Source organism: Pleurodeles waltl, chromosome 4_2 (genome assembly GCF_031143425.1).
Source record: "Pleurodeles waltl isolate 20211129_DDA chromosome 4_2, aPleWal1.hap1.20221129, whole genome shotgun sequence".
Classification (NCBI taxonomy): domain Eukaryota; kingdom Metazoa; phylum Chordata; class Amphibia; order Caudata; family Salamandridae; genus Pleurodeles; species Pleurodeles waltl.
This window is the reverse complement of record NC_090443.1, coordinates 127,689,856-127,702,446: the sequence shown is the minus strand read 5'-3', so window position 1 is coordinate 127,702,446 and position 12,591 is coordinate 127,689,856. Positions and strand designations below refer to the sequence as shown.

The 12,591-nt window shown below is 48.2% G+C and overlaps 1 protein-coding gene across 3 annotated transcripts in view; it reads right to left on the bottom strand.

Moving 5' to 3' along the window:
* LOC138292373 (FAS-associated death domain protein-like) overlaps positions 1-12,591 on the bottom strand; it is a 141,911-nt gene that overhangs the window by 105,161 nt on the left and 24,159 nt on the right. The window lies entirely within an intron of this gene.

The following is a 12,591-nucleotide window of genomic DNA, read 5'->3' as shown; positions in this document are numbered from 1 at the left end:
TCAGCTGAAGTGGGGAACTTGCCCACTGGTTCTGGAGGGGGCTCCATGCCCATTTCACACTGCTGGGGAGTGCAAGGTCACAGTCTCTGAGGTAGGGAACTTGCCCACTGGTTCTGGAGGGGGCTCCTTGTACAACAGTCCCAGGGGGTGGCTTACATGCCCTCTGCTGGAGGTGAGGGCTGCTGTGTCCCAGCTGGAGGTGAACGCTGCTGTGTCTCAGTTGGAGAGGGCTGCTGTGTCCCAGTTGGAGGAGAGGGCTGCTGTGTCCCAGCTGGAGGTGAGGGCTGCTGTGTCTCAGCTGGAGGTGAGGGTTGTTGTGTCCCAACTGGAGGTGAGGGCTGCTATGTTCCAGTTGGGGGTGAGGGCTTCTTGCCCACTGCTGTTGGAGGGGCCCTCTTGCCTCTCTTATTTGGTGGAGTGGGAACCTTCCCTTGCTTGGGTGGTGGAGTGGGATCCTTACCTCTCTTGGGTGGTAGAGTGGGATCCTTTCCTTTCTTGCTTCTATGACTAGGAAGTGCCTCCACTGTCTCCGTGAACTGTTTGGCTGAGGTGCTGGGCTTGGTCGTTGTAACCCTGCTCTCATGGGCAGGACGGGGGGGGGGGGTTGATGAGGAGGGAAGAGGTCAAGTTGGGCATGTAAAATCTTCTTAGGGACGGTGTGGCAGGATGAAGAAGGAGGGATGGGGGGTGGAGGTTGAGGAAGTGGTTGTGTGCTGATGTGAGGTGGATAGCTGTTGGGTGTCTGTGTGTGCGTTTGTGTCTCTTAGGAGGTGGGGGGCAGGCAGGATGGGGAGGACACATGGGACGAGTGGATGGATGTTGTGGAGGTGTTTGCAAGTGAGGTGTGTGTGCTGTTTCGTGTGGTGATGGTGCTGGTGGCTGTTGATGCAGTGCATGCAGGTGTGAGTGCGGATGTGACAGTGAGGGAGGAGGGGGAGACAGTGGAAGCAGTAAATGTTGTTGTGTGTGCAACTGTCTGTTGTTTGTGTGAGTGTTTGTGGCCTGAAGTGTGCTGCCTGTATTTGTCTGTGCCACTCTTGTGTGATGTTTTGTGTGCAAGCTTGACTGTATGTATGCATGGGATGGGTTGGGGTTGAGGAGACTGGGAATTGGTCGTTGGAGGGGGGATGGTAGGAACAGGGACAATAGCTGCCATCAGAGAGGAGGCCAGAGCCTGGAACGATCTCTGCTGGGCTGCCAATCCACTGTGAATGCCCTCCAGGGATGCATTACATTGCTGCATATGGGATGCCAGGCCCTGGATGGCATTCACAATGGCTGACTGCTCTACAGAGATGGATCTCAAGAGGTCAATAGCCTCCTCACTCAGGGCACCCCCCGGGGTGAGCGGGCACGGGAAACTTGGGGAGGGGCTACTGGGAGGATGGTGCTGGTACAGGGGTGCGGCTGTACCTGTAGCTGGGGTGGTCCCAGAGGTGTCCGCCACCACCAGGGAGCTTCCAACGGAGGAGGAATCAGTCAGTGTTGACCCCTTGGCGTCAGTGGACTCTGCCTCCTGGGTCCTGTGGGATGCAGCTCCCTCTGTTGCCGGTTCCCCTGCTTCTCCGCCAGATCATGCTAATGCACACATGGACAGGATGGCAGAAGAAACAAGCATTTGCAATGCAACGGGTCTCGTGTTTGCTCATGTTAGAGCTGATCGCGTTGTAAACTCCTAACCCGACTTTTCACCTATCGGGCAAAAGTGCATTTATGTACATAACCCGAAAAAGTGAAATTAACTATGTAAAGCGTTCGACTTCTGCCAAGCGAGATCACGCTCGTAAATTAGAGAAAAAGAAGTCCACGAGCCCGATGGAAAACAGCGAGCCTCGCATGTTTTCTGTACTTGGTTGCTGCGCTCGAGGAGGGCTAGCCACCGGAAAAGGCATGACGTATGCGTGCCTTCGACTAATGAAAGCAAGTAGATTTTATTAGTCAAGCCCACGAACCAATAAAAAACACTGACGTGAAGTTGACAGGGCTCCGAGCCCTTTTCTAAATACTTAAGCGTCTCGCTGCGATACGCATGCGCGAGCGCATGCAACGCAGGCTCGACCCTAAAAAGGGAGAGAGAGACAAAGTGAGCAGTTGGTCAAATGCAGCACCAGCACCAGCGCCACAGCTGGCATACACATTACCGTCACACACAGGGATCAGGATTGAGCACCATGCATCACACTGGCATTCTATTGGTTAGGTATCACAGCAAGATAAGAGCCAACACTCGCCAACTGCATCCCTCCTGGGAGTCACTAATCCCTGTCTGACATGGAATGCAACCAAGCCAGGTTACCAGATCTAGCAATACAACCATTACCCTTGAGCTGGATCAGGCTGAGATCTCTGACCTGGCATTATGGGGCACCCACTAACTGACACCCACCACCAGGATCCCATGCCACCTACCAATTATAGTTGTAACACCCACTGTACTCACCTCCTTGCGGCTGCTGTGATGCCCTCAAGTGCCCATCTAGCTCTGGGTATGCCTCAGACAGTATGAAGGCCACCAGGGGGATCAGGTTCCGACGGGCACCCCGCCCTCGTTGGGAAGCCATCCCCAACTAGGCCTCCGCGGTCTTCCGGGCCCAACGTTTCAGGTCCTCCCACCTTTTCCTACAGTGGGTTCTCCGCCTGCTGTAGACCCCTAGGTTCGGCACCTCCTTGGCGATGGCACACCACAATTCCTTCTTCTGATGGGCGCTGACCTGCAGAGGAAACACAGACAGGAGGACACCGTTACACATACAATCCAGCCTGTCACACATATGGCCCACAAATCCCATTTCCATCTCCACTGGCACACACATCACCCAGCGCCCATCATGTACACTACCACCAGACATACCCCCCCAAATGACACGATGCTTGCACACACATCTCCATGCAACCTTGTCACATGCTGTATGGCCTCCAGACCAACAGGTGAGTACACCTTGGGCACGATCCATGCAACCTTGTCACATGCATCGTGCCCAAGGTGTACTCACCTGTTGGTCTGGAGGCCATACAGCTGTCCATACTGGGGTAGGACCCCATCCACCAAGCGCTCCAACTCCTCCGAAGTGAAGGCAGGGGCCTTTTCCCCCGGTCACACGGGCCACGGCAGGAGCCAGGCACAAGTCACAGCAGCACATGCAGAGTAAGTGTTGTCCTGTGGAAAGTCAGGAATCAAGTGAGGTTATAGACAGAAAAAGGCAGTCATGTCAGAGGTGGTGTACACCATCACTGCCGCCGGTGATCCCCATTGGCCACTGTACTCCATAGAGCCCCATATTAGCCAATGAGGTATAGCACGGCGGTGCAAGACCGCCTTCCGCCATGATGCCCAACGCCGGTGGAATTACCTCATTTCCACCTGTCCCTTCATACAGGACAGGCGGTCGCCATTTTATGGTGGTGGACAACATTCAGATAAACAAGAACTGCGTAATTTCTATAATTTGCACATACATTCCCATTCCCATTGTCCCATCCCATTACAGCTCTGTGTACACTGAGGTGGTGGTTCTATTGTTTAAATTGTGACACCCACTAAGGAGGAATCGGAGGAGGAGAAAAGAACCTGTGTACAGACCCCTTGTGGACTTGGCTACACTAGCAGACAGGCACATAATACTCACCTATAGACTGGACAGGGCCACATTCACAGAGCTGTGTGCTCAACTGAAGCCTAATGTGATATCAGCTATCCGTCATCGCACTGGGATCCCCCTCTTGCGCATGGTCTATCAGTGCTCCATTTCCTGGCAACTTGTTCTTTCCCAAGTGACAGTAGGCTTGGCAGCAGGAATGTCACGGTCAATGTTCTCAATCGTGCTGGCATGGGTTTTGTTTGCCCTGGTGAAACACATGTGCAGCTACATTGCTTTCCCCCAGGTGGAAGATTTGGCCACTGTGGAGGCAGGATTCTATGCAGTGGGACATATACCCAATATTATTGGGGCGAATGACAGTACACATGTTGCATTTGTCCCCCCCTGCCAGAATAAACAGGTTTTCAGGAATCGGAAGAGTTTCCACTGACTCAGTGTGCAAATGGTGTGTCTGGCTGACCAGTACATCTCCCACGTCACTGTCAAGTATCCTGGGTCGGTGAACGACACCTTTGTCCTGAGGAATAGCAGCATCGCAAATGTGATGGCACAACTACAGAGGCACAGGGTGTGGCTAATTGGTGAGCCTGACTCCCCACCCAATGTATGGCAGTGTATGCCTTCTGGTGTTAACCCCATACCTTTGTGTAAGGCTAATGTTTGTCCCGCAATACGTGCATGTGACTCTGGCTACCCAAACCTATTATGGCTCCTGACCCTATGAAGAATGCTAGGACAGGGGCTGAGAATCATTATAATGATGCACATGGGCGAACCAGGAAAATTATTGAAAGGACCTTCGGCCTCCTGAAGGGCAGGCTTAGATGCCTCCATCTAACAGGTGGATCCCTGTGCTACTCACTGAGAAGGTCTGCCAGATAGTAGTGGCATGCTGCATGTTGCACAACCTGGCCCTGAGACGACATGTGCCTTATCTGCAGGAGGAGGAGACTGGAAGTGACTCTGTAGCAGCAGTGGACCACGAGGACAGTGGGGTGGTTCACCTTCTGCAGGGGGGAGGGGTGCTGGTGGCCTGTGGGTCCTGTGGCAGAGCCTCCGGCCCACTAACTGCAGCGGAAGTGGTGGGCTGGTCAGCAGACTGGCTAGTGGAAGGGCATGCTTGTGTGCTGTCCATTCCCTCATGATGCTGGCCATATTTGCCAGCCCCTCTGCTGTAGAGACCATGGTGGTGTTGAGGGCCTGCAAATCCTCCCTGAACTCCTGATGGTGTTCCTCATGCAGCCGCTTGTTCTCCTTCATGTTGGTAAGGATCTGGCCCATCTTGTCCTGGGATTGTTGGTAAGCCCCCAGGACTTTAGTGAGTGCCTCCTGGAGAGTTGGTTCCCTGGCCCTGTCCTCCCCCTGACACACAGTGTCCTCCCAGTATCCCTGTTGCCCTGTGCCTCTGTCCCCTGAACGGTGTGCCCACTGCCACTGACCCCCACCCTGATTGTCTTGGGGATGAGGTGTGGACCGGGGTCCCTGTACAGGTGGGCACACTGCTGATTGACGTGTCCTTGGGACAGAGGTGTGGGGGCGTTGGGTGGGTGCTGTGGTGTTGGATACTGATGGGGGGGCTCTGTGGTGGACTGTGAGTGGGCCGAGTGGTCGACTGAACAGTAGTCCCTCATGGGCCAGGTAGTTCATCCAGATCCTGAAGTCCAGAGTTACTGACATCACTGGGGGCATCTTCTGTTGGGGGACTGGATAGTCGTGGCACCCCATTTCCCGCTGAGATTGGCTGGGGCACCTGTGGGGGTGTAAGCGGTGTATTATACTTCATGTCTGTGACATACTGTAGATCCCTAGCTTCCCCCATATTGTTGCTGTTGCCCTGCCACCTTTTTTGTGTATGGTGATGTATTGTGGGATTGTTGTTCTCCATGCTGTGCATGCTTTCGTGATGGGTGTACATGCAGGGCTGGGAGGGCTGTCCATGCATTGGTATAGCATGCAGGGCTTGGCATTGGGGTTAGTCAGGTGTGTAGGTGCAGTGTGTGGGATGGAGTGGAGTGATGGTGAGGGGGGGTGTTGGCGTGCAGATATGGGGGTGATGAGTAGTAAATATTGATTCACCAGTGTCCAGTCCTCCGGCTACTCCAGTAAGTCCCTTAGGATGCAGTATTCCCAAGACTTGCTCCTCCCATGCTGTGGGGGAGGAGGCGGGGGTCCACCATCAGTCCTCTGGATGGTGAGCTGATGCCTTGCTGCCACGGAACAAACCTTCCCCTGTAGGTCGTTCCACCTCTTCCTGATGACATCCCTTGTTCTTGGATGCTTTCCCATGGGGTTCACTCGGTCCACTATTCTCCGCCATAGCTCCATCTTCCTGGCAATGGATATATGCTTTACCTGTGCTCCAAACGGCTGTGGCTCTACCCTGACTATTTCCTCCTCCATGACTGCAACTCCTCATCAGTGAAACGGGGGAGCCTTAGTGGGGACATGGGTGTTGTGTGGTGTGTGTTGTGCAAGAGAGTGTTAAGTGATGTGGTGGGATGTGGGGTGCGTGACGGATGGATGGGTGTTTGTGGTATGTGTGTAGTTGTCTCAGTGGTCTTCGTGTTAGTCTTGTGGCGATTATTGGTATTCGTAAAGGGTTGTGGGTAATGTGGGTGTGTGTTTTATAGTGCTGTGGGTGGGTGGGTGTGGTGTGTGTACCAGTGTCAGGTGTGTGATTTTCGTTTAGGCCAGTGTTGTGTTGTTTTGTATTTTGGTGGCCATTCTGAGCGTGCCAGTGTGTACTGCCAATGGTTTAACCGCCATTAAATGTCCGTCGTGGTGATTCGTGGGTCATAATGTGGTGGGCGGTGTTTTGTTGGCGTAGCGGTTTGGATGTTCGTTCCAACACTTTAACACTGACCTTTGGGCTGACGGATTTGTGTATGTGGCAGTATTCTGTCAGTTTGGTGTGTGTGTGTCATAATATGGCAAACGGCATTTACCACCAATGTCATGAGGAGGGCCTCAGTGTCCATCCAGTTGAAGACTGCGGGGTCGTCCACAACTGACCCATAGACCAAACAGAGGGTGAATACCCCCTGGAATAATGACACTCAGTAACCACCCACCTCCCAAAGTTGTCAGCAACAGACCGATCAAAACTACACATATTTGTCCGTGCCATTATCGGCACCCCCAGCTCCTAATAGCTTGGGTTGTACACCCTACCAAAAGGTAGCCTAGAGATTTTAGACGATGCCTCCTTGCCCCTCTGTATGCGTCTCCTGTAGGCAAAGTACTTTTGGATCTTGTGACATCTCTTGTCTTTTACAACTATCATTCAGCCCACAGATATTCAAAGTTGCAATCAGAGCTTACTCATGGCTATGCAGTAAAAAAGGTAACGTCCGAAGAGGCCCTGCTCCTTTTGGCACAAAAACCTCACTAGCTCCTACTGTTACCAAATATCTGTACCTCTTGATTCTCCTCCTGCTTTGACACCCCCTCCTCCATCCTTACTCTGAATCTCTGCAACCCAAACCAACTCCATCCTGCCCCAGGAACCCCTCCACCAAAACCATGAAGCAATCTGGCCACCCAAGACCTGAGTGATGGTTCCCTAATACACCCTCCGCATGCTCCCCCCAACTACCACCAAACCAGCTCCAAGGAAGAAACAAGAGAGGACAAAGACATAAAAAAGAAGATACCCCTATAGAAACAGAAATATATAAACAAAGCATGTCGCCCAGCTCTCGTGACAGACTTCCAACCATAAATAGCACTTATTATGCTCTGTAAAGAAATTTAATTTGGTCAAAATAAAGACAAAGATAGGATCATCTCATAACACAGACAACCCTCCCAGATAAGAAAGCTCTCAGGTACCAGGAGAGAGGGCATTCAAATGTTTTTTAGTCTTAACCTCTGAGGTAAAGTCTTGCCCTGAAAGCTGACCTTCAGCAGGGCCGAGTTTATCAAAAATTCTTCACCCAAGGTCTTGAAATGGATTAATGAGTTGTCTGAGCCACCATTTCCTCCCCACCATGGCGTGACAAAAATCAAGCAGCCCAAAAAAGGTATGACCGTTCTAACTAAGTTTAGAATCATTGGGAGCCTTTTCAAAGACTACTTGCCTACGTAAAAAACTCCCAAAATACATCAGAATAACTCTAGGCCTGTCAGCCTGCTCGTCACGTTGTTTTTAAGCATCAGCGGAAAACAATGAAAGTGGTGAACCTCGAGGTCCCAGTTCCATGTCGTCAGTTTAGGGAAGGCCCCCTTGAGGAGATATGGCATGAAGACTCTGATGTCACCACCCTCCACACCTTCTGAAAGCCCCAGAAATCTGAGATTGTTCCTTTCTTGCCTATTCTCAAAGTCTTCTATCTTCCAAGGTATATACATCATCTGGGATTTGTTGCCATCAGTCTGGCCTTTGAGCGCTCCAACTTCTAACTTCAGTGCCACAGCGCACTACAGGGAGTGCAGAATTATTAGGCAAATGAGTATTTTGACCACATCATCCTCTTTATGCATGTTGTCTTACTCCAAGCTGTATAGGCTCGAAAGCCTACTACCAATTAAGCATATTAGGTGATGTGCATCTCTGTAATGAGAAGGGGTGTGGTCTAATGACATCAACACCCTATATCAGGTGTGCATAATTATTAGGCAACTTCCTTTCCTTTGGCAAAATGGGTCAAAAGAAGGACTTGACAGGCTCAGAAAAGTAAAAAATAGTGAGATATCTTGCAGAGGGATGCAGCACTCTTAGAATTGCAAAGCTTCTGAAGCGTGATCATCGAACAATCAAGCGTTTCATTCAAAATAGTCAACAGGGTCGCAAGAAGCGTGTGGAAAAACCAAGGCGCAAAATAACTGCCCATGAACTGAGAAAAGTCAAGCGTGCAGCTGCCACGATGCCACTTGCCACCAGTTTGGCCATATTTCAGAGCTGCAACATCACTGGAGTGCCCAAAAGCACAAGGTGTGCAATACTCAGAGACATGGCCAAGGTAAGAAAGGCTGAAAGACGACCACCACTGAACAAGACACACAAGCTGAAACGTCAAGACTGGGCCAAGAAATATCTCAAGACTGATTTTTCTAAGGTTTTATGGACTGATGAAATGAGAGTGAGTCTTGATGGGCCAGATGGATGGGCCCGTGGCTGGATTGGTAAAGGGCAGAGAGCTCCAGTCCCACTCAGACGCCAGCAAGGTGGAGGTGGAGTACTGGTTTGGGCTGGTATCATCAAAGATGAGCTTGTGGGGCCTTTTCGGGTTGAGGATGGAGTCAAGCTCAACTCCCAGTCCTACTGCCAGTTCCTGGAAGACACCTTCTTCAAGCAGTGGTACAGGAAGAAGTCTGCATCCTTCAAGAAAAACATGATTTTCATGCAGGACAATGCTCCATCACACGCGTCCAAGTACTCCACAGAGTGGCTGGCAAGAAAGGGTATAAAAGAAGGAAATCTAATGACATGGCCTCCTTGTTCACCTGATCTGAACCCCATGGAGAACCTGTGGTCCATCATCAAATGTGAGATTTACAAGGAGGGAAAACAGTACACCTCTCTGAACAGTGTCTGGGAGGCTGTGGTTGCTGCTGCACGCAATGTTGATGGTGAACAGATCAAAACACTGACAGAATCCATGGATGGCAGGCTTTTGAGTGTCCTTGCAAAGAAAGGTGGCTATATTGGTCACTGATTTGTTTTTGTTTTGTTTTTGAATGTCAGAAATGTATATTTGTGAATGTTGAGATGTTATATTGGTTTCACTGGTAATAATAAATAATTGAAATGGGTATATATTTGTTTTTTGTTAAGTTGCCTAATAATTATGCACAGTAATAGTCACCTGCACACACAGATATCCCCCTAACATAGCTAAAACTAAAAACAAACTAAAAACTACTTCCAAAAATATTCAGCTTTGATATTAATGAGTTTTTTGGGTTCATTGAGAACATGGTTGTTGTTCAATAATAAAATTAATCCTCAAAAATACAACTTGCCTAATAATTCTGCACTCCCTGTAGTCTACTGAAGAAATCCTATCCCAAATTTCCGAACAAGTTTTATTAAACTTCCAGATTGCCCCTTGCATCTTCTTTGTAGCTAGACGGGCCCTGTGGCTTTCACTGTGATTTTCCTCCTGAAGCTGTTTTATGGAGTTATATATGAGTCCTAGTGTGAGTTCTTTAGATCCTACCTCAGAAATCAAACAATTTCCCACCAGAGGAAGTGAGGTTATTGGCTGAGTCTGACCATCAAGATAAGCCTGCTGGTTTGCAGAATAGTCCCATTTCAAGGAACGAGAAGCACAGGATTTGTTTTCCACTTTGACCCCCTAGTTTGGCTCCCCTCTCTCTTTTTTCTGTGCTTCATTCATCCAGCTGTAACACATGGCCCGTCAGATGCACTACTCAAGCTGGCTCCTTAGGCAAGGGAGTGTGAGTCATCATCCAAATCACTAAGACTCAGATTGAAGGTTTCTGACCCATTGGTGAGAGAAAATAATGTATCCCTGTGATCTGGAGCGTACTCAAAACCCCCCAGGGCCACACTTGCAATACCATCAGGTGGGGCTACACTCCAGCCTGTCCTTCAGAGGTTCAAAGAACATCCCACTTCCACTGAGCGCCCCAGGCTAAGCTGCATATTTGCTTTCATGGCCGATAGCTCCTGCAGTTCAACTGGCACCTCAGCAGGCTGTACGTGTGCTCCTTCACCACAGGAGAAAAGTAAAGGGGCTGAATCCAATGATGTTGCTTCCTTATCCCATCTCGGGGGAGCCCCGCTCAAGACCGTTTGCCCAGACACTAATTCCTTCTCATTGGGGGAAACCAGTTTAGCCCTCATTTGAGTATCTCCAGATACCGGGGCAAAAAAAGCCTGCAATTAAAGGCTGAGACATTGATCCCCGTTGCCCCTGCGGTTAATCTTCCAGAATTGTTTTATTTTTTTTAGATAGTGGCTAGCATATATATTTCCACCTCCTTGTTTACACCTGACTCCGTTCTCTTTACTTCAGAGCTGCTGCGCTTAACTTTCAGGAGGACATGTCCAGCAGAAGCTGCATGATGCACCAGGAGCTCCCTCTGCCCAGCGTACATCACGGGCAATGACAACAAATGATAGCTGTAGCACCCTAGCCTCTGTCTCTCGGCTGAGCTGCCAACCTGCTTGCAGTCCCAAGCAGGAGTAGCTCCATATGCCTTGCCCACTTAGCAGCCTTCCCCAATCATCTCTTCGCACATTGGCGTAACAACCATATCAAAACCGGATCTGGAAGGGAGTGGCTCACAGAGCCACACTAAGCGGTTCCATCTTCCTTCCCCGTCAACCCAACCCTTTAGTACAATAGATTTTCATGACCCATCTACCTTTATTGGACATGAGGCCACCCTATTTTTTAAGGTAACTAAAGCATTGTGTAGTAACGCACTGACATTTTCAGAAAGCACTTTTTCCATAGAAATGTCCACTAAATTTGCAGAGACATATAGTTTTATGATAGAGCACAGAAATTATAATGTGTGGAAGTCAGGTTTCTGTAAGTATTTAGCATTTGTGCATCCTCAAGTAAAGTGGCTTCGTTTGTTTTGATCCTATTAAAATCTTTGTTTCCAGCACACTTCAGAATAAAAAAAAAACGTGCTTCATTTTTTCTTTCCCAAAAGCTAAATGCATACAGTTCATTTGCAGGTATTTACATTTTGTTGGGTGTTGCAAAAACAAACATCCTACAACCTTTCTTTTCACTCTGCCTGTCACATAGTTCACTTTAAAAACTCCTTTCACTTTGAACAAAAAAAAGTAAACATCAAGCAACGTTAAAAGAATAAGCAGCAATTTATCATAAAACATAGCCTGATATTTGACCTCTGTCTTTAAAGCACTGGCAAATATGACAAGCTAAACACAGAATTTAAAGGCATCTTTATTAATTGCTCTGACTTACCCAACACACCAAAAATCGACTTGCAAGGCACAGTTTGGGAAACACTGACCTTCACTATATGTAGTGACTACTAAAGAAATATGGCTGCTAGACATGGGTCGAGACTATTAGCTGTCGGAACAGGGGTGTTGGAACGAAAATGATGCATGCAGGTTTTAGATTCATAAGGCCAAACTTTTAGGCGGGAAGTGAAGGGAATTATACATTCTACATTCTATTTTGAATCATGAAATTTATATCATAATCAGATAAATTAATTTGTGTTTGCCAATTAGTAAAGAAGGTAAATTAACTTTAGGTATAGAAGATTTCTTAAAATATTTCATGCTCTCAAACCCACCCCAGATAGCTAGTATGCTGGACAGTTTTAATCTGAAATATCATTTCTTTTGGGATAATACAAGCTCTGAACAGGGCTTCTTTATCCTGAATTTCTAATATTTAGTTTCCCAAATGCTTTTTTCATCAATGTTTGCTTTCCAGTATTGTTAGTAATCAGACTTATCATGAGTTGTGAAATTTGTGAAGAATAATAAACTGTGGGTTGTAATCTATTCTTAATTTTAAATTAGGGAAACGTTTTTCAAGACGTTTGGATGACTATTGTGTATACTTCTGTATTTCTCTAGGATAACTCGTTCTATGTTCAGAATAATGAGCATAGTGATGAAACCAATACATATCTTTATTATTCAATACACTCAAATATGGGTCTTAATGGTTCAAAGTAGTATATTCTTGTACATCAAACATAATGCATTTTATGGTCTCAGTATCACAGTCATCTGAAATAGAACCAAGAATAATTACATCATTCATTGAAATTTCAACACCTATGGCAATTGAAATGTCTCAGTATGTCCCATAATTTGATAAGGGACCTTTTCCTGAACTGAGCCCTTGGGCACAGGATAAGCTGTGATACTGGCAGCTTAGAGATCTCTTTGCACTCTGATGGATAAAAAGGGCGGCTAGAGTTCTTGAACCATAGGCAGTGGGGTAATTCTTGCAGGGACACAATGTCCATTCAGTAGCAACAAGACAACAATTAGTGTTATCAGCCATGTGATGAAGAGTGT